The 25,660-nt window shown below is 38.7% G+C and overlaps 1 pseudogene; it reads left to right on the forward strand.

Moving 5' to 3' along the window:
* The window catches only part of Gm3116 (predicted gene 3116), a 199,362-nt pseudogene that overhangs the window by 39,830 nt on the left and 133,872 nt on the right, over positions 1 to 25,660 (forward strand).

Consider the following 25,660-nt stretch of genomic DNA (forward strand, 5'->3'; position numbering starts at 1 on the left):
CCTTCCTCTGGCTTTTACATCCCCAAGGCTTATGGAAAATCTTGGGAGAGATAGACAAAATCATCATCATTATTTAACTCAAACGATGTGAGATCTTTTTTATTACTTTTTTCTCTTCTCTGTCCTCTTAGACTCACTATGAGTAGACAGTTTGTAAATCTTGTGAGTGAGATTCTTTACTGCTACAGATACAGACACCATGAAATTAAGTGCTAGAAAACAAAATAGCTATTTATCAGGGTGACTGTATGCCCATATATGCATGCATGTGGAGGTGTGTATACAGATCTGTATTTGTATTAACAGTGTATGATTCCTTGTTCATATGTATGTTTGTATGTGGTGAATATGTAAGTCACAAAGCCACTGTGTTTAGTGAGACAGGATCTCATCAAGAGGTATCCCTACTGATCCCCAGAGATCTACCTAACTGAAATTTCTAGCACTGGGATTCAAAGAATGGGCACATCACCTACTTTTACATATGCCTCAGGATGAAACTGAGGCAATCAAGTTTATGTGGGATGTACTTTACTGTCTACGCTATTGCCCCAGTCCTAAAATGATCTGTATTATAATCTTCATTTTATGGATATGACTGTATAGATGTGTTTGCCAGACAGTAAGAACTATATTCCAGTGGACATAGAGAGGGTACAATCTATCAGTAATAATGGAGTCTGGGCAATGACACAATTGAATTTGAGGGTAGCAGGAATGGCCTTGGAAGACACTGTGTTAAGAGAAATTAGTTAGATATAGAAAGGCAAATATTGTATCATCTCTGCCTATCAATAAAAGCCTATTCCATATGTAGAGTAGAATAGTACTTAGCAGAGGCTGGAGAGAATCTCAATGAGAAGGTATTGTGTGGATAAACAGATATAAGTCCACACCTTAGAGGAGTAAGTTTTAGTGATCTAGTGCATTTTAAAGCAACTGAAGATAATAAAAATATGGTATATTTCAAAATTTCCAGAACATAATGATTGTAAATGATTTTGCCATGAACATTTGAGGTAATAGGTGTGTCAAGTAGACCCAACTAATCTTTACATAGTGTATGCATGTGTACATTATCCACAGAGTTTTAAGTAGGTGGCTATCACATGTCATATAAAGGGGTAGCATTAATAGGGAAATGCAGATATCTTTCACATAGGCCATGTAACTAGGCATGAAAGCACCCATCTGTCACCCCAGTGATGGGAGGCAATGACAAGCAGATCCCTGGACTTCACTAGCATCCAGTCTATTGAAGTCAATGAGCTCCATATTCAGTAAAAGAACATTTCCAAAAATAAAGTGGAGAACAATCAGTGTAAAGGAAACACCTGATGTTAACTTTCAGCTTCCACATCTTTCCATGAAAGGTAAAATTATAAAGGAAGGCCTATATAACATACCCCAGTGTATATCGAGGTTGTAAACTATATTCAAAAGTATGAAATAATAATTTTTGCTTTTACTTTCTTATTCACAACTATGGTTTCATAACATGGAAGCTCAGGCCCCAATCTGAGCATGTGCCACATGTGTATCAATGCTGTACTTCTAGTACTTGACTCACATTTCTAACTACCCCAACTGTTGCTCATTCCTTTAACCCCCATGATGCTCTATAGGTGTAGTCCATAGAAGAAGCTCAAGGATATTCATCAGCAACACTGTAGCCTAGATATATAAACATGCTGGAAACTCATGATGCCTTATTTTTTTTTCCTGGGGAAACACAATTAACAATTCAAAGATTATGAGGGTTCAATGGAAGACAATGTATGATTCTATCAAACTTCAACTTGACTTTAGGACTACTCACAGTGTAAATGAGAGAAGTTACTTACAGGTTCATAGTTGGATCCCAGCCAGCATCATCACTATAAGCCCAATGTAATCATGGAGGATGGTTCTCAGGAAGAAGACTCATGAAGTGCTCTTTTCTGTTAAACTTTCACTCTTTGTATTTTCTACCATCTCCCCAAATCACTTGGAGTTGGAGGAAGGCAGAAGGAGTAACTGTTGGACTCCAGGGAGAATCCTGTGCCCCTCAAGTTCTACTTTAATGAGGGAGAGTCAGTAGATCCATGAATATATGCCTGGCATTTTATTAGTTGTTGTAATTTCTTGGCCATGACAGAAAAAAAAAATGTAGTCTCAATTAAAAACAACTGAAGTGAAGAAATACAGAGGGATGCATCAAAGAAGATAGGTAACAAGTAGTCTCATCACATGTAAAACCCAATGTAATAGGATGTGAAAAATGTGATTAAGAAAAAAAAAAACTGCATAGCAAATTTACTTGGAAGTCTAGGGGTCAGAAGAGAAGTCCACAGCCAGCACAGGATGGCTGGAGAGAACAGAATGCAAACCAAGACCTTGAACTTGAGAGTTACTGTTTCATCCACTCTTTCTGGTTAAATTCCTGGTGTTTTATGTGAAACGGTAAGAAAGACTAAATTGGCCACAGGACTCTTTACACAAGTTTCAACTAGAGAGAGTTAGCCTCCCGGGAGTGCAGACAAGTCTGTGAGTACAGGTAAAACCAGCACTGGGCCTCAGAGGGCCCCCCCTGCCTGGAACTTGCAAAACACAGGAACGGAGGAGCTGCCTGGAGCAGGCACCTTCCAGTTTATGTCTGCTCCCAGAGCTGATCCTGTGCCAGAGAACTACATACACAAATACCACCAAGAGAGAGATGCAGTCTCACAAATGCTAAAACACTTGTGAGCACAGGTAAAAACACCACTTCTCTTCAAAATTCTGGCCCAAGAGGCAACTTCCCACGCCATCAGGATACAGGTACCAAGGAACAGCTGTGGACAGGATCCTTCTGGTTTCTTTCTGCACCGCAGAGGTGACCCAATACCACAGCTCTCCATGCCTAAATTCCTCCCTGAGAGAACTGGTCTCCCAGGAGTACTGGCACAGATGCTTGGAGGAGCGACACGGCACAGCTAGACAAGGCTGCCCACTCTCTCCCTATCTATTCAATACAGTACTTGAAGTTCTAGCTAGAGCAGTTAGACAACAAAAGTAAGTAAAATGGATACAAACTGGAAAGGAAGAAGTCAAAATATCACTACTTGCAGTTGATGTAATAGTATACATAAGTGACCCGAAAAACTCCTCTGGAGAACTCCTAGAGCTGATAAACAACTTCAGCAGTGAGGCCGAACATAAAATTAACTCTATCAAATCGGTAGCCTTCCTATACTCAACAGATTAACAGGCTGAGAACGAAATTAGGAAAATGACACTCTCCACAATAGTCACAAACAATATTAAGTATCTTCTTGTGACTCTAACCAAACAAGTAAAAGATCTGTATGACAAGAACTTCAAGTCTCTGAAGAAAGAATTCGAGGAAGACTTCAGAAGACGAAAAGGTCTCATATGCTTGAATCCACAGATTTAATATAGTAAAAATAGCCATCTTGACAAAAGCAATCTATATATTCAATGAAATCCCCACAAAACTCCAACTCAATTCTTCATAGAGTTAAAAAGAAAAATTCTCATATTCATTTGAAATAACAAAAACAAAACAAAACAAAACAAAACAAAACAAAACAAAACAAAACAAAACAAAACAAAACAAAACCAGGATTGTTAAAGCTATTCTCAACAATAAAAGAACTTCTGGGGGAGTAAGGGTCCCAGACTTCAAGCTATATTACAAAGCAATAGTGATAAAAACTGCATGGTATTGGTACACTGACAGGCAAGTAGATCAACGGAATAGATTGAAGGCCAAGAAATGTACCCACACACCTATGGTCACTTAATCTTTAAGAAAGGAGCTAAAGACATCCAGTGTAAAAAAAAGACAGCATTTTCAACAAATGGTGCTGGTTCAACTGGCAGTCAACATATAGAAGAATGCAAATTGACCCATTATCTCCCTGTACAAAGCTCAAGTCCAAGTGAATCAAGTACCTCTCCATAAAACCAGATACACTGAATTTAATAGAAGGAGAAGTGTGGAAAATTCTTGAACACATGGGCAAAGGGGAAAAGTTCCTGAACACTAATGAACACTAATGGTTTATTCTCTAAGATCAAGAATCGACAAATGGGACCTCATAAAATTGCAAACCTTCTGTAACTCAAAGGAAACTGTCAATGTAATGAAACAGCAACCAACAGATTGGGCAAAGATCTTTACCAATTCTACATCCGATAGAGGGCTAATATCCAATATATATAAAGAGCTCAAGAAATTATACTCCAGGAAACCAAATAACCCTAGTAAAAATTATGGAACAGTGCTAAACAGAGAATGCTTAACAGAGGAATCTCCAAGGGCTGAGAAAGACCTAAATTAATTTTCAATATCCTTTGTCATCATTAAAATGTAAATTAAAACAATGCTGAGACTCACTTCACACCAGTCAGAATGGCTACGATGAAAAAGTCAGGGGACAGCAGATGGTAGCAAGGATGTGGAGAAAGAGGGACACTCCTCCATTACTGGTTGGATTGCAAGCTGGTGGATTGCAAGCTGGTACAACCACTGTGGAAATCAGTCTGGCGGTTCCTCTGAAATTTGGACATAGACTACCTGAGGAACCAGCTATCCCACTCCTGGTCATATACTGAGAAAATGCTCCAACATTTTATAAGGATACATGCTCCTCAATGTTCATAGCAGCCATTTTTATAATAGCCAGGAGCTGGAAAGAACCCAGATGTCCCTCACAAAGGAATGGATATAGAAAATGAGCTACATGTACACAATGGAATGCTACTCAGCTTTTAAAAATCAAGGATTTCATGAAATTTGCCAGCAAATGGATGGAATTTGAGAATATCATCCTGAGTGTGGTGACTCAGTCACAAAGGGACAAACATGGTATGTACTCATTGATAAGTGAGTATTAGCCCAAAAGTTCATACTACCCAAGATTCAATTCACAGAGTATATGAAGCCTAAGAGGAAGGAAGACCAATATGTGGATGCTTCAGTACTTTGTTGAAGGGTGAACAAAATACTCACAGGAGGAAATATGGAGATAAAGTGTGGAGCAGTGACTGAAGGAAAGGACATCCATAGACTGCCCCACCCGGAGATCCATCGCATATACAGCCACCAAACCTGGATTCTATTGTGGATCATGTGAAGTGCTTGCTGATGGAAACCTGATATATCCAACTCCTGAGAGGCCCTAACAAAGCCTGACAAATACAGAAGTGGAAGCTTGCAGCCAACCAATGGGCTGAACTTGAAGTTCCCCATCGAAAAGTAGGAGAAGGGACTGAAGGAGCTAAGGCAGATTGCAACCTCATGGTGGGAGCAACATTGACAGCAGACCAGATCCACTGGAGCTCCTGGAGACTGGAGCACCAACCAAAGAATACACATGGATCGACCCAGGGTGCTGACAAAATATGTGGCAGAGAATGGCCTAGGTGGTCATGAGTGGGAGGAGAGGCCCTTGGGCCTGAGATTGTTTGAAGCCCCGGTGAAGGGGATTGTCATGGCAGGAGGACTGGAGTGGGTGGGTGGGAGAGCACCCTCATAGAGGCAGTGGGAGTAGGGATGGTGTCTTGGTCAGGGTTTCTATTCCTGCACAAACATCATGACCAAGAAACAAGTTGGGGAGGAAAGGGTTTATTCGGCTTACACTTCCATACTGCTGTTCATCACCAAGGAAGTCAGGACTGGAACTCAAGCAGGTCAGGAAGCAGGAGCTGATGCAGAGGCCATGGAGGGATGTTCTTTACTGGCTTGCCTCATCTGGCTTGCTCAGCTTGCTCTCTTATAGAACCCAAGACTACCAGCCCAGAGATGGTCCCACCCACAAGGGGCCTTTCCTCCTTGGTCACTAATTGAGAAAATGCCTTACAGTTGGATCTCATGGAGGCATTTCCTCAACTGAAGCTCCTTTCTCTGTGGTAACTCCAGCTGTGTCAAGTTGACACAAAACTAGCCAGTACAATTGACCCCTTGTCAACTTGACACACAAACACATCACTAGGAAGCCTCAACCCTTACAATCTTATTCATCCCCAATATCTAAATAACTTTAAAAGTCCCACAGTCTTTACATATTCTTAAAATTTCAAACTCTTTAAAATGTCCATCTCTTTTAAAATCCAAAGTCTTTTTACAATTAAAAGTCTCTTAACTGTGGGCTCCACTAAAACAGTTTCTTCCTTCAAGAGGGAAAATATCAGGGCACAGTCACAATCAAAAGCAAAAGTCAATCTCTAACCGTCCAATGTCTGGGATCCAACTCACGATCTTCTGGGCTCCTCCAAGGGCTTGGGTCACTTCTCTAGCCAGGCCCTTTGTAGCACATGCGTCATCCTCTAGGCTCCAGATGCCTGTACTCCACTGCTGCTGCTGCTGCTCTTGGTGGTCGTCTCATGGTACTGGCATCTCCAAAACACTGCATGACCCCTTCAGTCCTGGGCCATCAATTGCAACTGAGGCTGCACTTTCACCAATGGCCTTCTATGGCCTCTCACAGTGCCAAGCCTCAGCTGTTCTGCTCAACTCCTTCATGCCTTCAAAACCAGTACCAGCTGGGTGACTCTTACACATTACCAAGTCCAGCCACAGCACAAGGTACAACTTTGGCTATATCTGGAACACAGCCACTGTGCTCTCAGAAAACACTTCCCAGAAGATGTCACCTCAATGATGCTGGTCTCTTCTTAATCACCGCTAATTTCTTAGCTCCAGCTAACCAGCATCAATAGTCCCAGTAATGCAAAGTTTTTGCTTTAGTAGTTCTGGTATCTTGTTAATCACAGCTGATTCTTCAGCCCCAGCTAACCAGAACTACAGAATCTTCACAATCAAAACAGCAATGGCCCTGAAAAGAGTCTTTAATTTTCCCTCTGAAATTTCACAAACCAAACCTCCATCTTCTGCACTGTTCTCAACATTATCTTCCAAGCTCCTAAACAACATCTGACAGAGCTCTTAACAACGAATGGATCTTCAAGCCCAAAGTTCCAAAGTCCTTCCACAGTCCTCCCCAGAACATGGTCAGGTTGTCACAGGAATACCCCACTCCTGGTACCAATTTGTCTTGGTCAGGGTTTCTATTCCTGCACAAACATCATGACCAAGAAACAAGTTGGGGAGGAAAGGGTTTATTCGGCTTACACTTCCATACTGCTGTTCATCACCAAGGAAGTCAGGACTGGAACTCAAGCAGGTCAGGAAGCAGGAGCTGATGCAGAGGCCATCGAGGGATGTTCTTTACTGGATTGCCTCATCTGGCTTGCTCAGCTTGCTCTCTTATAGAACCCAAGACTACCAGCCCAGAGATGGTCCCACCCACAAGGGGCCTTTCCCCCTTGGTCACTAATTGAGAAAATGCCTTACAGTTGGATCTCATGGAGGCATTTCCTCAACTGAAGCTCCTTTCTCTGTGGTAACTCCAGCTGTGTCAAGTTGACACAAAACTAGCCAGTACAGATGGGATTGGGGATTTCCAAAGGAGAGACCTGGAAAGGGGAAAACATTTGAAATGTAAATAAAGAAAATATCCAATCAAAAAAAAAAAAAAGACTAAATTACTACAGTGGATACCTGGTCTGTTGGGGAATCTTTCCAAAGGCACACAGTAAGAGATTTTTAGAGAGGCATCCTCCAAAATCATTTAGGTCTCCTGCTGCCATCAAGAAGACCACTACAAACTGAGCCTGGCTTTTTAGTTTGGGATCTCCTTGAATTGGGATATCAGAGTTCCCTGTTCTATTTATCTGCTTGTTGTGCTTAAGCTAAGACATTCAGTGACCTGCTGTTGTCCCTGTAGAGCTCACAGTGAGTGATAGGAGCTCTGGGTTGCTCCCCTGTTCAGTCAACAGGAAATAGATATCAAGATAAAAACCCCTGGGAAGGAATTTTCTTGCCTGTTCTCAGAAAACAAAATGTGAAAAGAGAGTGAGGTTTCTGTACACTGACCCAGAAAGCAAATGTAAGTTGTACAAAAGTGAGCCGTGTCTTACAGAAGATGAGGTGATTGTAAAATTGAACCTGACTGGAGGATACCTGTTTATTCTAGTCACTACCCAAACTGACAACATGCTCAAAAGCAGAAATAAAATATCCTTTAAAATACAAATGACAAAAAAGGCCTGATATCATTGTTTCTTCTCTTTATTTATTTTTATTTTTTGGTTATATTATTTATTAACATTTCAAGTGTTATCCCCCTTCCCAGTTTCCCCTCCACAAGCTCACTATACCCTCCTCCCTCCCACTTCCTCTATAAGGGTGCTCCCCCACTCAGCCACCCTCACCTGCCTCAGCGCCCTAAAGTCCCCTTATCCTGGCTCATGAAGCTTCTCCAGGACTGAGGAGCTGACCTCCCAGTGATGCCAAGTAATTCTCTGTTACATATCCAGCTGGAGAGAGAGAGAGAGAGAGAGAGAGAGAGAGAGAGAGAGAGAGAGAGAGAGAGAGAGAGAGAGAGAGAGAGAATGTGTGTACATGTGCATTTGCACAGTCAGTTGTATGTGGTTGATTTTGAATTCATTTGTGGATAAATGTGTGTGGCAGTCCTAGGCTGGCATCAAATATCTTCTTTTATCAGTCTACCTTTTACACAGAATCAGGGTTTCTGTTTGTATCCAGAGTTCTCTGTAGCTAATTTGATTAGTCAACTTGTGGTGGTGTGGCCTTGTTTTTACCTCCTGCATACTAGGATTACAGATAGGCCAACATAGCCACTGTACTTTTTCCTGTGTTCTTGTGATCCAAACTATGATTTAGGTTTCTCTCTGGCAAGGACTTTACCTCATGAGCCATCACTCAAGTCTTGAAGCCTGCGTAACAATGAGGAGACATTTTCTATATACTCAGACCCTGTCTATAGGTGCTACCAGGGACACATTAGAACAAGAATCAGAAAAGTCCACAAGCTTACCTGGGGTTAAACGACATGGAGTTAACAGTAAGCTTCCTCTATATAATTTCCAAAATCTGATATTAGATCATTTTATAGTGACACCATTTAAGGATGACAATGTTCAGATTACAGACTCATGTCTCTCGTGAGAGACAGCCCAGATGAGCATGTCTGTTTCTGTATTTTTTATTTTCTTGTTACTGCAAGAAAATATCTGTCAAATACAACTTTGCTGTGGCTTACAGTTTAGAGTCTAGTCCTTCATGGTGGTAAAGGCATGAAAGTAGTAGTAGTAGACAAGTCACATTTTATCTGTAGTCAGGAAGTAGAAAGAGCTGAACTGTGCTGTATGGTGCCTCCCAACTTTAGGGTGAATCTTTCCTTCTCAATTAACCCAATCTAGAAACTACCTGATAAACATGTCAGAAGGTTTGTCGAGATCCATTCAAATTGATAAGAAGATGAAATATCACATTTCACAAACATGTATAAGCACCATGCTCCAATAGCATATCTTGTTTGTACAAATCTTAAAGGAGGGTGATTAGGGTGTTTGTTGTATATTTGATTTGGAAACTATTGTGTTTCTAAATTTGATGAAATTGATTATGTCCAATGTTTTATGGCCAAAATATCAAGTCTGGAAATAAAAGTGTCATGCTGAATTACCATATTCCCATTCCAATATTTATTTTAATGATCACATCAAATGGTTCTATGAAAGGAACAAGTTGCTTTTCCTCCTTTTCAATTCTCTCACTATTATAATAAAAGTATAATTAGCATATTATATACATCTAGATCCCTGCTTAGAGTTTTTGACACCAAACAGAATAATTTCCTTCTGGATTGGGACTCAGAGTTATCAAATCTCTCAGCTCTGGACTATAAAAGATCTCTCTGCATTGCTGGCAAATGTATATGACCAATGAACTGTCACTGGTGCTACTGCCCACATGAAATTATTCAGTATCATTATCCCCAAATCCTTGGTAAACGCTATCACAGAAATTCTAGAGAAGATGGAAATGGTAATAGACTGAATGAACCAGACAATATTATGGAGGAAGTAATATGTACATGTATATCTAACAAGAGCACACAACTTAAGTTTAGAGCAGATGATAATAGATTTCACAAAAGAATAAAGACATACACAGTGAGGAAGGACATATTGGACCGTCGGGAAAGCAAACTAAGAATCAGACACTTACTAAGGCACCTGTAGATGTGAAATGTGAGAAACCAGGAAGAGAAAGTCTGAGACAGAAATGTAACCCTGTGTTGTAGTATTCCTTCTGTTGATATGATTAAGATCTGTCCAAAGGAGGAAGAACAGGGTTTATTTGCTTCCAGAAAAATGTTCATCGTTAATTTAAGTTAGGAACTTCTGGCTGAAACCTGTAGGCAAGAACTGAAACAGAAACCATGAAGGAAAGTTGCTTACTGGCTTGCTTGTTCCATCCTCTGCTCAGGCATTTTTTTTTACATATTCCAGGCCCATATGCTCAGGGGCTGGCAACCTAAACCATGTTAGGTTATGTGCTATCTTATCAGTTATCAATTTAAAAGCTTCCTCACAGACATGCCAAGGGGTCAATCTGATGGAGGAAATTCAGTTAATATTGATTCTTCCTAAGTGTTAACTCTACAACCAATCCAAGATTAGTAATAATTCGTGGTGAATGTAGGGCATATGAAATATATTACTTAACTGCATGTAAGACATCAAAGAAAGCAAAGGAGGTATAGTCAGAGAACTGTAACAAGGATACATCTGATAATAAGTTTGCTCTTTTAAATAACCTTTCGAGTGAAAATGTACACAGTTTTAGGGCCTGGAGAGATTGTTCTGTTTGCAGAGTCTGTTTCCCTTTTAATTCTGAAAATCTAATGTTGGTTCTAAAACAATCATATGAAAATGAATGAATGAATGAATGAATGAATGAATGAAGTGGCAAGTACAGCAGTTTTATGCAGTTCCAGTTCTGGGGAAGTGGAGACAGCAGGAACTCTGAAGCTTGTTCAGAGGAAAGCATAACCTTTATGTTCTGTGAGATACCTCATCTCGTAAAGTAAGATAGAGAACAGATTTTGCCCTCACCCACATGAACATATAGTTCCCCACATGCATAGTCACCTTCATACACACATGCACACATGTGTACACATATCTCATATGTGCATCCAGTCACCTGCATAAACATGTATACACTCACTTATCATACAGAAAAAGTAGGATATTTTATTTTCTCCTCTTTTACATTGATTTTATACATTCTTTTTGAGAAATAGTTTTGTACTAGAGAATTTTCTATTTCTTTAGCTTTTAATAGTGTATATTGACTACATAGACCCTTTTTTGTCCTCTACATTTGAGACATCACAATTTATAGCTATCATCAAAAATTAAGCAGGCACAGAGCTCATTTTTAAAACATTTTTAGTTTTGCCAATCCCTGATATGGATTTACAGTTTTCATTTATTTTCTTTAGTTCAGATAAGATTGATTGATTTGGCTAATGAAAAAGCTGCTTTTTCTGGCACTCAACTCTACTTTTAAGTATGTTATAAAAGTAGATTGAAATGGCTCTTGATTGGGAATAGTTGGAATATAGATATAGTTATAGAATTAGATTAGATATATAGACATAGACACAGACATACACATACACATAGACAGACATAGACATAGATATAGATGTCTCCCAGCTACTCACCCAGAGATTGCTTACAGAATAGGTGCCAGAGAAGCTGTCTGCTCTCTCCATCACCTCCTTAGAAGAAGGCAGAGAAAAATCAGAGAGAGAGAGAGAGAGAGAGAGAGAGAGAGAGAGAGAGAGAGAGAGAAAGCGCTTCATTGAGAACTTTAGAGTCAAAAGTAATATAGGCCTAGCTTTGCAATTGCATAAATAGTAAAAGATGATTTAAAATTCAATAAATTTTAATACAATTTCTTGAACAGTCTTTGACAATGTGTTAGTTAATTGCTTCAGGTGTCTCATCTTGTCTTCTAGACTGTAAAATTACATAAAAATATATACATTAGAGGGATGCTGGAATGATTAAATAATGCACTGTGTGATGTGTAACAATGATGCTCACCTTGACAAGATTCGTAAGCACCTAAAAGACAAACCTCTGGATAAGTCTATGAGGAAGCATGAAGACCTGGGTAACTGAGGTAAAAAGAGACCCATTTAAAATGTGATTGACACCATCCCATGGCCTGGGTTTCTGACTGTACTGTAATGTTTAATGTTACTATAAAGATGAATTTAAAACATGACAACAAAACTATTCTGTTCTTCTATTAATTCACCCAGAATCTTAGTTCTTGACCTTGTTTCATAATGGAAATTCTTACCCATAGTGGCGACTGTTATTACTATTAATTATACTTGTTAGCTCTGTAGCATTAAAATATTCATTTGAATTTTTAGCCAAATAAGTCTTGTAGGATCAGGCAAGATATAGTGTTGAATAAAGGCAGAACCATGTCAGCCACATACTGAGTGCTCAATGGGCATTGACTTTTTATCCTCACAATCTCAACTATACTATGAGAATGTTACTAGATTCTCATACTTTCTAAAGCTATTTTATAAAAGGATAAGATAGTTGATATATCAGAAACTTTAAATGAACAAGAATTGAACAAAAAATCCTCCCTTGTTATGTATTTCTATTATTTTCTTACAAGATGGGGTTACAAATTCTATTACCAAACTTCAATGCTACTAATACAAATTTAAATCACTTTACCCTTTCAGTTGCACTCATAGTGGATTTTTTCCTTAATTTATTCATTTATTTAATTTACATACTGGTCAAAGCAAAGCCCCCCATATCTCATCATCACCAAGTCCTACTCTCCTACTTTTTTTAGAGAGTCAGAGGGGTAAAAGTTACCACAAGCAAACCTAAAGAGCCAACTCACCTGGTCCCATGGGTAGACCCGACCTATATATATATGTGTGTGTAATATATATATATATATATATATATATATATATATATATATATATTTAATACAGAGTCTGAGTCAGAGACAGCACACACCTATTCCAATTGTATAGTTAATAGTATAAACAGTGGCCACTCTGGGTAAGAATTTCCATTTTGAAACAAGGTCAAGAACTAAGATCCTAGGTGAAATATAACACACACACACACAAATGTGTGTGTGTGTGTGTGTGTGTGTGTGTGTGTGTGTAGCAGATGTGCAGCTTTGACTTCATGTGGATTCCCTATAGTTGGAATGAGTGCTGTTTCTGACTCAGACTCTGTTGCCTGCCTTTGGATCCCTTTTCCCTAGCTGAGCTGCCATGTTTGGTCTCAGTGCGAAAGGATTCATATAGTAAATTTTTAAATTGTGTGTGAGAAGCTGTATTCTGTATATGTATGTGAGGGCTTAGTATATGTGTGTGTACATTCATGTGTGAGTGCGTACCTGTGCCCTCCATACTATACATGAGGAGGCCAGACATAACCTTGGTAGTTATGAAAATCACTGTTTACATAGCATCATGTTTGACACAGGGTTTCTGGTTTCTCACTATTACTTACGCTAGGGTAGATTACTCATGAACTTCTAGGATTCTCCTGTGTCTGCCTCATATCTTCTATTAGGAACACAGGATTACAGTTCTATACACTACTGTGTCAAGCTTTGAAATGTGGGTTCTAGGGATCTGAGCACAGGTAGTCAGGCTTATATGACAGACAATATATAAGAAAGTCCTTTTTCTCAGACCCAGTTAACAGATGATTTCCCTCACTGCTCCTGAGAGCTCTTATTTATCTCAGTTATTATTTCCAAATCACACACACACACACACACACACACACACACACACACACACACACACACACATGCTCACACATACAAATACATGTAGGTACATGTGAATATATACACATGTGCTTACGTACTCTCAATGTGTCTGAACATGTGTCTGGAATCATCCACATTATCTACATAACTCTACCATCTTTTAGCTGACTCAGACTCTGTTTGCTAAAGTTCTGGTGTATAAATGGTCCTAACACTAAAGGAGGAGGCTATCAGACCCTGGTTTATGTTCCCATTGCATTCATGTGTTCTTCTCTGAATATCTATGAGATTTCTCCTTAGAGATTCCAACTCTGTGGAAATTCTCTGCTTTGATTCAACTTCCTCCTTTCATTCAGCTTCTTGAATAAATAAGAAGAATTTAGGATTAAGGATGAAGCTCAACAGTAGACTTCTTCCCTAGTATGTGTGAACCTTCATGTAATCCCAGCAGGACAAATAAGAGGAAGAGGGAGAGGAGGGGAAAAAAAGAGGAGTAAACAAAGTTAAGTGCTGTGTTCCTTATTTTACAGCAGAGTGATTCAGCACTAGTCAGGTAAAGATGTTTAAAATGATTATGACAATACACATGAGAGAACATGGGAATGGGAAAAAATGAAGTAGTAGTAGAGTGAATATTTTTGAAATGCATTATGTACATGTGTGAAAATGTAATATAAAAATTAGTATTATGTGTAATTAGTATAACTAAAGGCATTTATTTATTTAAAATGTTAAATATTTAATTTCACTTAGTTTTTAAAAATTCCTTTTTAAAATTTTACTTATTTATTCACTTTATAAACCAATATCAGCCTTTTCTCTCCTCCCAGAACTCACTTAGGCAAGTCTTCCTCCATTCCAAATTCCCCTTCCCTTTTGAGTAGGGGAAGTGCCGTCCTATGGGTGTCATACACATACCATCATGAACATAATCCTTCCCACACCCTGCACATCGAGTCACTGCAAAACTAGGCCAAACTGCCCATTGAGGGGCAGGAAATCCAAAGACAGGCAGGCAAAACCTCTTTACCACAGAATATCTGCCTAACATAATGAAAGATTTCTTGCTGTGCCCTGGCCTTTTGCTGTCTTTTTCTTGGCCTTTCTAATACCATATTTAGCTAGTATTAAGGTATTTTCCTAACTGAAACTCTAGAATGAGAAAATGCTAAAAGTAGCTTTTGAATCTGCTATTCTGTTTTAACACTAGAAGTAAAATATATTGAATTAATAACAAAAAGCAAGTTATTGAGCACCTGTGTGTTTAGCTTAATGTAGGGATCACAGGCTCTACAATAATGTAACAAAGCCATCCTTTCATAGTTTTCAAGACAGGTGAGGCCAGAAAATTTCTGCAAATGTGTCAAACAGGGGAAAAGTGAAATGGCCAGGGCTTTCTACCGCACCTCCCTCCTCCCCTCTACAGAGGCCATGAGCTTAAAGATGAAAAGGAAAGGGTTCATGAAAAGAAGCATGTTTGATTTAAATAAATCAATTATGATTAGTTCTATTTATTTCTTTTCTAATCCCTTATCTCTTGTGCTGTGGCTAACACTCAACATTTTTGCAAAAATACCTTTCTCAATTATCATTCTGTGAATATACTGTTGAGTGCAGCCAAAATAATAACAGATATTGATCAAAAACCATGTTCTTATATAAAATATTTTTCCTCAGAAAATGCATTGTGGGTACATAGCTAGTAATACTGTGAAATTCTACCCCAAGAAAAATGCAGCTAATTAAGGATGCTTAGCAAATTCATATTCTCCTGACATCAATTAGGTAGAAATAAGAAATGAGTATCACCTTGATGCTTGTGTGCTGGCTTCCCGGAATGGGTAAAAGTTTGCTTCTGATCAGTAGGGAAGCTAGATTGAACCTTTTAAGGAAGAAAGCAAAGGGCTTTCCTCGAAGCTCTAAATCTGAGGCTAAAGCCACATAACAGAATGTTTTTACTGTCATGAATCCAAACACTTTCTTCCCCATCAGAGTGTGGCCTGATAGTCATCTACAGTCAGGTAACACTGACAAATTTTGTATTCACTTTTTCTACACCTCCTCATTGTCCCCAGATAGAATCAACTATCTCCTATATTTAAGGATTATTTAGGCTCAAGACAGTGAGGGTTCTGAACTGTACTTTAGAAATTTTTTAAAGTTTTTATGAATCATATAAGAATAAGTTCAAAAAATTTATACACCAGAACTTTAGCAAACTTACTCTAAAAAACAAGCCAAATGAAATTGTGTTTGTATTTCAGCTTTATGTAATAGTAGAAGTATACCTTGTACTTAATATCTAGACATAATAACTTTTCATATATGTAATTCTATAATGGAAATAACAGAGGCTCCCACAGTTCTGGTGTTCAGTAAACAATGGCCATGGGAATGAAATAAAATTATATCACTGCCTGATTTTACCACTACCTCCATTCATCTTTGAAATCAGAAATCATGGATTATAATACTCAGAATGAAAAGACAGTTCTCATAGGTTTGGAGGGGTCTCAGTGAATAATGTAGTTGTTATGCAAACATTAGGACCTCAGCTATATTCTCAGAACCCACTTATAAATACAGACATGCCAAAACACACTTGTAATGCCAACATGAGGGAGGAAGAGACAGGCTGATCCCTGTGGTTCTTTAGCCTGCTTAGTGAGTTTAAGGATAATAAGAGACTATCTCAAAGAATGAGGTGGGAAGTTCTGTGGAAGGACACCTGAGATTATCATCTGGCTTCTCCAACCATTTACACTCACATGCATAAATACACACACACACAGACACACAGACAGACACACACCCCACATATGTGCGAGCACAATATTGTTCACAGCTCTCTCCAACTGATAAAAACAAGCTGGAGAGCTTGTGTACTGAAGTGTCCTTAAGAGGTACTTACACATCTATAGAACTGTTCACAGCTAGAATATTTTATCTACTCATGTGTCCAGTTAAAGTATGTTTCCTAGAAGTCTGAAATTTTCATTCATTGCACCACTACTAACAAAGCATGTAAAATGCCTGACCTATATTTGGCACAAAACAGGTACTGATCAATTAGAAATCAAAGGAAAGACTTTGCAAAAATAATGTCTCCCATTTTTCCTCCAAGAAGTCTGAAACTCAAAAGAACAGATTCTCTAGTGTGAAATAGGTAACAAATAGTGGAATAATGGTAGGCTCATGAGTTAATACTTTCCAGGAAGACAGTTTCTCATTAACATCACTGTGGTGGTTTCAATATGCTTGGCCCAGGGAGTGAGTGGCATTATCAGAATGTGTAGTCTTGTTGGAGTAGGTATGACCTTATTGGAGGAAGTGTGTCACTGCAGGGGTGGGCTTTGAGACTATTCTCCTTGCTGCCTGGAATCTAGTCTTCTGTGTGCCTTCAGAACAAGATGTAGAACTTTCTACCTTCATGCATGGACGGTGTCATGCTTTGTGCCATGATCATAATGGGCTTAACATCTGAAAGTGTAAACCAGCACTAATTAAATGTTGTCCTTTATATGAGTTGCCTTGGTCATGGTCTCTTTTCACATTAATTGAACCCCTAACTAATATAATCACCTTGTCAGGTAATGAAAAATTAGAGGATGTTACATGACTTTCCTAGATAGCAACTCCCAAAATTGGGCGCTAATTCAGGCATGTCCCTGGGTTTCCCATGTTCCTAGTCTAACTTGTCTGCTTTCCTACTCCAGTGTTTTGGTCTTTTCTTTTCTTTCTTTCTTTTTGAGATAAGATCTTCCACTGGTTTCGTGAGCTCACCAATTTGTTATACTGGCATAGGTTCACATGTCATACATATGTAAACAGTCATGCACTATATAGGAGGCAATGCCAGGTCCATTTTTCATGTGATATGTTCATGTTTTTTATTCTCAATACGTCTCTCACAATCCTGAACCTCTCCATGGAGGAAACAACAATTGGCAAAATTATCCCACATTCTCAGGAAATTAGAAGACACAAGAAACATGACTTTTCAATACTGGCTGATCTTTAAACATGTTAGCCATGGAGTGGGACTACATATTTACAGGTGTGGCTTTGCTTTCTTTTTATACCAGGGTAATCACTGATTTTAGATTGAGATTCCAAGCTATAATCTCTTCCTTCATTGTTATAAACCAGATATTGTAATATTTGGCAACCCAGGGAATATCTGGCATACATGAAAAGCTCCTTGTTCATAGAATTTTCATATGGAATGAAACTAACTTTATGATATATAAGATATACACTAAACAGTAGGAGATGAAATTTTGTAGAGTCATACTAAACAGTTAGCCAACTTCCAAGTACTAACTGCTTTCACCTCAGCCTGTGGATTTCTCAGCTCCAGGTATTTCTATCTAGTGCAATTACAGTGTGCAGTTTGTTGAACAAGAGTCATATTTAGAGAACTCCATGAAATACAATGCCTTCAATTTCTATTGAATTCTATTCACTCCAATACGTATTCATTTATAATAGAAAAAAGCATTACAATCTGGGGGGGGTGTGTGGCTTAACTGGTAATCAGAAAGACATGAATTTAGTTCCCAGATTCCATGTTAAAAACCCAGGATTACTGAGAAGTGGTTCAGCAGTTAAGAGCATATACAGCTATTGCAGAGTACTGGAGTTAGGTTCTCAGCACTCATACTATTGTGCAGCATATACCTGCACATAATCCCAGAGCCAGAGGAACCAATATTCTCTTCTTGTCTTTCTGAGTAATACACACATGTGGTGCATGCACATGTGTGCATGTGTGCATGCATGCATACACACACACACACACACACACACACGCACACGCACACGCACAGGATTGAGATCTGGCCTTTTAATGCATACATATATTTCATGAGTTCCTGTCTAGTGGCAAGTTCTGTCTCTCAAAAATCCAAGTGGTAGGGTGTCCAAAGAATGACATCCAAGGCTATTCTTTAGACGCCATACTCTAATGCATACATGTGTGTGCCTATAAATGCATGTAAAATATATGCAAACATATATTACTAATATTTATGTTTTGATAGTGTGTTAAGGTAATATTTATTAGTTAATGATTGTATACCTTGGTGAAACTTCCAATTGATAGTGTAAAGTTTTGATAATAGCTCTCTAAATGGGTATTTTTAACTTCATTTTTACCTATGAGAAAAGGGAAAGTCAGAGGTTACATGATTTCCCCTGAGAAATAAAGCTATCTATGTAGTGATTCTAGAATTCATCTCTGATCTGTGTGGCTCTTAATTAGATTGGCCTTTCCCTTACCTCTATCCCCCTCCTTCCCTACTGATTCAAGGCTTCTCATTAAGCAGTCTGTTTACTCTGTGGAGCTCTGACTGGACTTTGAGAGCAGGCATATCACAATTCTATTGGAGTGGTAAGACTTTTAAATCCTATGGCACCTGCGATTCCTAGAAAAATTACATCAATTTATATCCACATTAGATTTGCTTAATGACCTTCGGCTTCTGTGGTTTGCAGCAGGACCTCTTTGAAGTTTGCATGTTGGGTTGTTTTCCTGCTCTTTGGATGTGTGAGAAATCTGGCAGCATTTATTTCAGATGTTTGAGGAATCTAGCAGCACAGTTTAGCAGGAGTATTCTTTGAATCTCCTGGGAATTCCTGACAGAAAATGGAACCTAGTAAACTCCACTTGGATTTACATTTTCTCCCATTCTAACACCCTCCATGACACTCTTCTGATATCCCCAGATGCACTCTTTGTGAAAAAGTGAATAAACTGCCTCTCCTCTTTCAGTGTACCAGCTTAGCCTTCTCCAACTTGCTGATGTCCTAGAAGAAATCCTACTAGCCAGGGGCTCTATTACCTTCCTTCTCTACAGATCTTCTTTAAGAGACTTAACAAGCCATATGAATATCTGAGCTTTATCTTTCAGTTGGGTACTACTTATAGTGCATATTATTAATCCAGGTCACAAATTCAATGGGAGAATTTAGTGCCTTACAGGGGGAGAGGGAAATTCTAATATTTCCCTGCTGAGGACGAGTCTCAAGATCATCTCACAGAGGGCATACCTAGCTCTGAGTGATTGATGGAAGACTCACTCAGAGGGTACACAGCATTCTCACCAAGACGGTATTCATTGCCAGATTTCCACAGCACCATCGGCAGTGGAAATACCTGCTCCACAACTTGAACAGTGAACCAGTAACCTACACAATGTTCTGTTTGTCAGGTGCTGCCCCCTGTCCTTGCAGAGTAAATGACAAACTAGGCTAAAGGTCTTTACCTTCTGACAGCTACATCCTGTAAGGCAGAAAATAAGGATCCAGGTTGGAGGTGGTTGAGCCAGGTCATGGATGACAGATGATTTGCAGCCTTGAGGCTTAGAAACTTCACAAGTAATTCTTCCTTCTCACCCCATCCCTTCTTAGCTTCCTGTTCCTTTGCTCAGTCCCTCAATTCATTGTGATGATGACTAGCTTGCTGATAATCTGTGCTTTGTAGCCTGTGTGAAAAACAATGGATAGTTTAGCAATACACAATTAATGATATATAACTGTATCACTTTGTGCAGTTACTGTGTTTGCTCACTGATCTACTTGTAAATTGTTCTGATAAGCATTTTGTCCCTGTCCTCTGATTTGTCACAGGTTTACAAGGCAACCCTTCTAAACTAGGACTTGAGATAAGTTCTATTTATTCAAAATTCTCTGGGCTTCAGCAAGTGTCTTCACTTGGTTTGCATGCTATACACAGTGGTCAGATTTTACATGTTTACATGAGACTTAGTAACACTAATTTGGAAAAAAATACTTTAACTTATTTTTATTGTTTATTTTTGAGATTATATTTTAATCAGCATTTCTCCTTTTTCATTCCTCCTTCCAAACTTTCCCACAGACCAGTCCCTGTTCTCCTTCATATTTATAGCTTATTTTTCGTTAATAATTATTGCACATATACATATATATTCCTGAATATAATCTATTAAGTTCATGTAATGTTCCTAGTAACATATGGTTTCAGGGCTGTCAGTCTGATACTGGACAACCAATTGGTGTGCTTTTCCGCAGGGAGGATCACCACTTCTGCTCCTAGCATTATTCATTATCTGGTAGTTCTTTATATATGGTTGAAACTTCATGGCTTTGAAAAAATATTTTTATATAAAAATATTGACCTTGATATATAGTTCACTAACTAGAGTGCTTACTTATCATGAAGTCTTATGTACCATTTCAAGCATCTCATGAACTGGGCATGATGGTTCACTTTTAATCCTAGCACTTTGACTTCTAGAAGAAAGAGGATAAGGAGTTTAAGGTCAAAATGAGGTATAGAACAAAGATGAGGCCAGTTTGGGCATGAGACTCTATATCATAAAACAAACATCTGAGATGAAGCTACAATGTGTTGCTTGATTTTACAATGCTTGGGCTGGGTAAAGAAGAGGATCTCTGGAGTTGCTGGCCAGGCAGCCTCACTGAATCAATAAACTCCAGGTTCACAAGTAGACCCCACATCAAAAATAATATGGAGGCTGTCTTAGGTAGGCTATATATATATTGTGAAGAGACACATGACCATAGCAACTCTTATACAGAAAAAATATTTAATTGAGCTCAACTTATAGTTCAGAGGTTTAATCAATTTAGTTAGAGTGGGAAGCATGGAGGCATTGTGTTTTATAAAGGATAAAGGGAGAAGGAATATGTTTATTGGAGGTGCAGTCAGGTATGAGGGAAGATTCCTCCCCTGGCCCATGCTGAGTCATCCCTTTCCCCTGAAAGACCAGCCAAAGGATGACATTTTAGTATAGAATAGTTTATTCAGGGCATGGGGAGGGAAGTTGAAAGGATAGTAGAAACAGGGAAAGGCAGGAAGAGAGAGAGAGAGAGAGAGAGAGAGAGAGAGAGAGAGAGAGAGAGAGAGAGAGAGAGTAGAGGAGTAGAGGGCAGGCCAGGAACATGTGGACAGAGATGGGTGAGTGCAATGGAGAGAGGCAGGAGGAAAGAAAGAGCAGAGGGGGGAAAGTGCCCCCTTTTATAGTGAGTCAGGCACACCTGGTGGTTGTCAGGCAACTGTGGAGCAAAGCTTAGACAAAATACTAACATTGCCTTGTTTAGATTTAATTAACAAAGAAAAAATAGAAAGAGGTTATGGTAAAGCAGGAATAACGTCATCATGATCTTTAGCTGCTTTCTGCTGATTTGAGGGTGATGTATGTGTCTTTAGGAAACCAAGAAAAATGAGTATGGGAATATTTGTCCAGTCTTAGGAGAGCTGGTTGTTTTCTCGCTGTTCAAGGTCAGTGGAAACATTTGTGGATATATCAGAAGAAACTGGTCTAGTAGGAGCATCTGTCTCTGTGAGAGAAGATTGGAGCATCTGGAGGTTCCTTCTCTGGAGCTGTGTGTGTGTGTGTGTGTGTGTGTGTGTGTGTGTGTGTGTGTGTGTGTACACACACACACACATGTATATAATGCTATTTTATATAATGCTATTATATAAAGTTTATATGCACATATAAACTTTAAGTACATTTGAGAGAAAGAAACTTTTCTCATATATATGTTTGAAACCCAGAGGATTCCTACCATCTGGAAGAGGTAGTAAATGGGAACTTTAGGCCAATGATTAGCAAATGTCCTTATCTGGATGGAGTCTATTTGTTCCTTGAGAGGTAGTGCTGAGTGGGTTCCTGTAGCTTATAAGTTTATAAAAACACAATAGGAAGACATGATGATAGAGAGGTATCTGAGATTTTTACATTTGGATCTGCAGGTAGTAGGAAAAGTATGAAACACTGGGTCTGGCTTGATCACCAGATAACTCAAAGCCCTCCCCAGTGTCACATTTCCTTTAACAAAGCCACACCTACTCTAACAAGACCACATCAACATTAATGCAATGACTTATCAGTCTATGGGAACAAATTTTATTCAATCAACTACAGAGAATACCTGAGAAAGAGAGTTGACAATAAACACTGGTCTCCATATGCTTGTGTGTGCATTTATCCTTGCTCATTTGCAAATGTACAAGACCAAGCACACGCGGGCATGCGCAGACATGCACACACACACACACACACACACACACACACACACACACACACACTACTGTTATGTATATACACAATTTTAAAATTAATTTTCCAAAATAATGAGGACATTTCCATATAAGAAGGCCAAATGTCTCCATTTGTTCAATCCCTAGAACACAAGCCATTTCCCATTATAGGATTTTTGACCCAGTTCTTAGAGTTTGGGGATCACTAGGTAAGTTATTATTACAATTACATTCCACCTACACCTGCCAGAGGAAAGAAATATCTGTTCAGTTTACATCTGGACTGTAAAGCTGTTATAAATGATTCTTAGTCCAAACATACTCTGTACAATAGCTCTGTGAAACCGGACTTAGGAATAAAGCACCACCTTTAGAAAAATGGTGCTCTGGTGCTAATGAAGCCTCAGAACTATTTGAAACAGGTTTTGGGAAATCCTTTATAAATTTTCCCCCCATGTACTGAGAGTGAATGTTCTCATTTAATAGCCACTGGTCAGCCTCTACTCTAGTTCCTTTTTATAGAAAATGGGAATTGTCCTATCTGTATTAGCTAGTTTTATGTCAAATTGATATAAGTTATGGTAGAGAGGAGAGAACCTGGATTGTAGAAAAAGCCTGCATAATATTGGCTGTAGGCAAACCTGTAAGCCAATTTCTTAATTAGTGATGCATTTAGGAGGGCCTAGCCTGCTGAAGGTAGTATCATGCTCGAAAAATAGTCCTGGGTTCAGTTAGAAAGTAGGATATCAAGCAATGAAGAGAAACCAAGTAAACAGCATTCCTCTAAGTTCTATGCATCAACTTCTGCCTCCAGGTTCCTGCCATGCTTGAGTTTCTGTATTGACTACTAGCAATGATGAACAGAGATAAGGAAATGTAAGCCAAATAAACTCTCTACTCCCCAAGTTACTTTTGCCATGATGTTTCATCATAGCCATTGTCATCATGAAAAAGACTCCATTCATAACTGATATAGCATATTTAACTGGTGAAGGCTTTATATACAACTTATTAAACAGTGGAGCCTAGAATTGGTGGGTCAGCACATTCTCAGCCAGCTATGAGTGCCTTGTGGAGGGAGATGAGTAGCTTTGCAGAGGATCTCAGTATTACAGCTCTTTTAAAGTATGTTAAATGAAACAGCTCATGTGTTATTTATTTGGGACAAAGAAGTTCTATGTAAACCTTGGTGAGTAAGAAGAAATCTCTCTCTCTTTTTCTTTTTCTTTTTCTTTTTCTTCTTCTTTTTCTTTTTTCTTCTTCATTTTCTTCTTCTTCTTCTTCTTCTTCTTCTTCTTCTTCTTCTTCTTCTTCTTCTTCTTCTTCTTCTTCTTCTTCTTCTTCTTCTTCTGTCACGGGCTTAAGGTACTGGGAATGCTTCATGAAATCTATTCATTCTTTTATATATAACTGGAAGGCAAATTTCACCTAACATGTGAAATGTTTATGTTTTTTGCTGTCATATGAATTAAGTATGGACTTTTCTCCCTACCCTTCTGGTATCCTTTTTCCTATCCAGAGAAAGGGAGATGAACTTGGGATTTTGCCAAGTACTACATGCCATTTCTTAGAAAGACACTATGGTGGTGGGTTCCCTAGATAAGGTCAGGAAGAGAAGAAGAATACCTGCTAGAAAAGAGAGTCCTCCATTTTGCTCTGAGCTCAGTGAGATGTCCACTAATGGTATACTATGATGTTAATTGGATGGTTTCCCAACAGTAATGATCATTCATTGGTTAGGTTGAAAGGAAATTTTGGGAGACACAAGGTACTGAAGAAAATGCATTCTTTTCTGTCTCTACAGTTCACTATATACAGGATGTTTTGAGTCTCAGTTTCCATATTCCTCATGGTGATTATAGTCTTTTTAAAATGTGTTTTGGTAGAAATAAAACTATTCAAACTGAGCTTCACCAATCGGGGGGTCTGTAATGCTCCAGGTTATAAAACATGCTGAGTACTATCATTAGAAAATTTCACATTTAGGCTTGGCAGATGACCCATACAGTAACATTCTTGTACTACAGATATGAAGACCTGAGTTTGAGCCTTAGAAACCATGTTTTAAAGATGTGAGTGCTAAGGTACAAGCCCCCAATTGCAGTGTCCTGGAGACAGCCTGGGCAATCTACATGGCTTAAAGTCAGCTATCCTAGTACAGTCAGCAAGTTTTAGGCTCAGAAAAATGGAGAGTGTAGGAGACAACACTTGACCCAGAATTCTTGCCTTTACATGTGTGAACAAACATGTACACACATACATAGACAAAGATACAACCATACACGTGAACACACACATACACAAACAAACACACACATATACAAACATACACACACACACACACACACACACACACACACACACACTGTGGCTAGCAAGTCTAGCAAGTCATCAATACCTGCTCATTGGGAAAAAAACTGTAGCTGTAGACCAGGCTGTCCTCAAACTCAGAAATCCTCCTACCTCTGCCTCCCAAGTGTTGGGAATAAAGGCATGAGCCACCACTGCCTGCATGATGTTGTTTTCTAGTTCCATCCATTTGTCTGTGAACTTCATGAAGTTATTGATTTTAATAGCTGCAATTTTCTAAAAATATAAAAAAATAACTATAGGTTTTTTGGCTTAATATCTGTTGGGTATTTTAAAAGAAATCATATTCTGAGTATAAAAGGTATTTTAAAATGTTCTCAGTTAAACATCAAATACTAAGTTAAAATAAGTAAGCTAAGTAAAACAAAATAAGTAAATAAAGATCCCAAGTAAACCTTCCTAGAAGAAAACTTATGCAAACTATGTATACATTCTTCACACTGATACATGCCTGAAAGTAGGCTGCAGCTTCTCACTGATAATCTACATTGGCCACACTGCCATTGTGAGTGGTTGTAAATGATTCATAGGCT

The sequence above is a fragment of the Mus musculus genome, chromosome 1, assembly GCF_000001635.26.
Source record: "Mus musculus strain C57BL/6J chromosome 1, GRCm38.p6 C57BL/6J".
Classification (NCBI taxonomy): Eukaryota; Metazoa; Chordata; class Mammalia; order Rodentia; family Muridae; genus Mus; species Mus musculus.